This window comes from Mobula birostris, chromosome 7 (assembly GCF_030028105.1).
Source record: "Mobula birostris isolate sMobBir1 chromosome 7, sMobBir1.hap1, whole genome shotgun sequence".
NCBI lineage: Eukaryota > Metazoa > Chordata > Chondrichthyes > Myliobatiformes > Myliobatidae > Mobula > Mobula birostris.
In genome coordinates, this window is record NC_092376.1 from 12,146,065 (window position 1) to 12,148,818 (window position 2,754).

A 2,754-nucleotide genomic window follows, 5' to 3' on the forward strand; every position below is an offset into this window, starting at 1 on the left:
ACTATCTAGGACCTGAAAGGCCTTTGCTAAACCTAGCTATCTAGCACAGCAGCATGATCTCCTTAAAACCTATCAGATACTGAAAAGCCTCAATAGAATGGATGTACAGAGGATGTTCCCTATGGTGGGGAGTCTAAGACAAGAGGACATGACCTCAGAATAGAGTGACATCCATTTTGAATGAAGATAAGGAGGAATTTCTTTAGCTAGAGGGTGGTGAATCATCAAATTTGTTGCCAGAGGTGGCTGTGGGGGTCAAGTCATTGGGTATATTTAAGGCAGACGTTGATATATTCTTCATTAGTCATCGCATGAATGGTTACAGGAGATTGGGGCTGAGAGTGAAATGGATCAGCCATGATGAAATGGTGGAAAAGACTCCATGGGCCAAATGGCCTGATTCTGCTCCTATATCTTATGTTTTTATGGGCTTATGACCTTTCCAAAGGGTCAGAATTGCTTCCGATGAAGTTTAAATTCTAACCAATATTCCTTGTTCAGCTTTTTTTGTAAACGAGAATCAGCCTTCAGTTTTTAATATAAATGGCAAGCAGCAATCAGTTTGAAGTTAAAAGCACAGCTTTGCAAGCAATATTATTGACACTGCATGGGCTGCTGACCCACAGCAGGCAATAGCTGCTCAAGGTATATGGTTTGTAAAGTGAAGTGTCCATGAGTCTCCTTCACTGCATCAGCCAAATGGAAGACAATGGGGTTATGCCACTTAGCACATTAAGCATGGTCATAAGCATAGCTAAGCTATCAATGGTTAGGATATATTTTTATCCTAGCCTTGTCGACATTAAGTTTGGGTGTGTGGGACCTGTATCCCCAGAAGCCTGTAGGGCATTACTCTGTCCCAGCAAAGATATCGGAGAAACATCACAGGCAAATTATGCAAGCTAGTAGCAAAAGAGCATTAATGTTGGAAAGCGATTGGAGATTATTAGGAATGACAAGGAGAATGACAAAAAGATGAGGTGATAGAAAGAAGAACTGTGGTTTATTCCCCAGCCTTCTTTTTTGCAATGGGTAACATGTTTGTCTGCAACTCGTTGGTATGTGCTTTTAGTTCATAAGAATTGTACCTATTTAATAATAGGACTGTCCAAACGACTTAGGCACATATAGCTAGGGTGCTTAAGACTTTTGCACAGTACTGTATTTGTCAATGTGGAGTGGAGAGTAAGTTTGTAAATCTGGCAATACCAAAGGATGTTAGGAATGGCGAGGGTGGAGCGCCATGGGAGGATGGTAGGCAAGGATTGCCAGGGGTGGAGGTGGTGTGGTGCGAGTGCAGGAAAGGTCATTTGGTTCCAAACAATTGGTTTATTGATCATTGATGTCTGTCTCAGGTGCTTCCTGCTCCCTCCTCCCTCCCTTCCCTTTTTCCCAACCTTGATTCCCTTCTCCCTACCCCTTTCCCACTCTGTTCTCAACAGAGACCCATATCAGAATCAGGTTTATCATCAGCAGTACAAAGAATTACTAGCAGTGCAAAGAATACTGCACGGAACAGCCCACCGATTTTAACCCTAGCCTAATCACAGGGCAATTTACATCACAGGACAAACAAACTATCTTACCAAGGATGAAGTGCACTATAATAGCATCAACTTAAAACATGGGCTCGTCCGGGATTTGAACCCGGGACCTCTCGCACCCTAAGCGAGAATCATACCCCTAGACCAACGAGCCAGCTCTGTTCGAAAAATCCCTTGTGAGTGTTACATGTGTGCTGAAAACTATTTGTCTAAATGTAAACATGTATCATTAAAATGATGTAACTGTGTGTATCTCCTTTGTTAGCTGGAAGTATCTCCTCCATGGAAGGGAGGGAGGACCCACCACTCAAGCACTGGGTATTGGCAGCTAGACCTCACCAAGGAGACTAAACAATAAACTAGTTCTTGAGAAGTAGGTGGATACAGTATAACCTCCCCATAGTGAGGGTACCGGTAGATACCTATATCAGATAGGGATTAAAAACTCCTTCTGAGTTTAGGGATTTGTGGACAGTGAACCCAATAGCACCGTACTTTATACTGGGCATCATACACAAAATGCTGGGAGAACTCAGCAGGTCAGGCAGCTAACCTGAAGTGAATAAACAGTTGATGTTTCGGGCTGAGATCTTCCTTCAGGACCGGAGAAAAACGGGGAGAATGCCAGAATAAGAAAGTGAGGGGAAGCAAAGAGGACAAGCTAGAAGGTGGTAGGTGAGGCCATGTGGGTAGGGGAGGACGAAAGAAGTAAAAAGCTTGGAGGTGATAGGTGGAAACGTTAAAGGGCTGAAGAAGAAGGAATCTGATAGGAGAGGAGAGTGGACCATGGGAAAAAGGGAAGAAGGAGAGGCACCAGGGGAAGGTGACAGTCAGGCAAAAAGCGATAAGAGGCCAGAGTGGGGAATAGCAGAAAATGGAAGGGGGAGGGGAATATTACTGATGTTAGTTTAGGAGGCAACATACAATCAGGGAGAACTCTCCAGCTCTCTGGTGAAGTAGTGACCTGTGAAGGCACAAGCATGGTTCAACAGGTCCATAGTTGGAAACTATCATGGTTTGATCTTGTTTCTACACTGTGGATCAATGCATTTGACATTTACAGCAACGAGTGAAAAGAAATCTCCGACAAAACCCACCACAAAGGTCATATATTACCTATTACATTTCATTGGGATTTGTTCTGAGCTCTCTGAAAAACTAACTCACACACTGTGCAATGTTCATTTTATAATGGAACATGTACCTGTAG

The 2,754-nt window shown here is 43.4% G+C and overlaps 1 non-coding gene across 1 annotated transcript; it reads right to left on the reverse strand.

Annotated features, from left to right (window-relative positions):
- Positions 1 to 1,626: 1,626 nt before the first annotated feature.
- trnap-agg (transfer RNA proline (anticodon AGG)) lies at positions 1,627 to 1,698 on the reverse strand. Its single transcript has one exon. It is a non-coding gene; the product is annotated as a tRNA-Pro (tRNA).
- Positions 1,699 to 2,754: the final 1,056 nt, after the last annotated feature.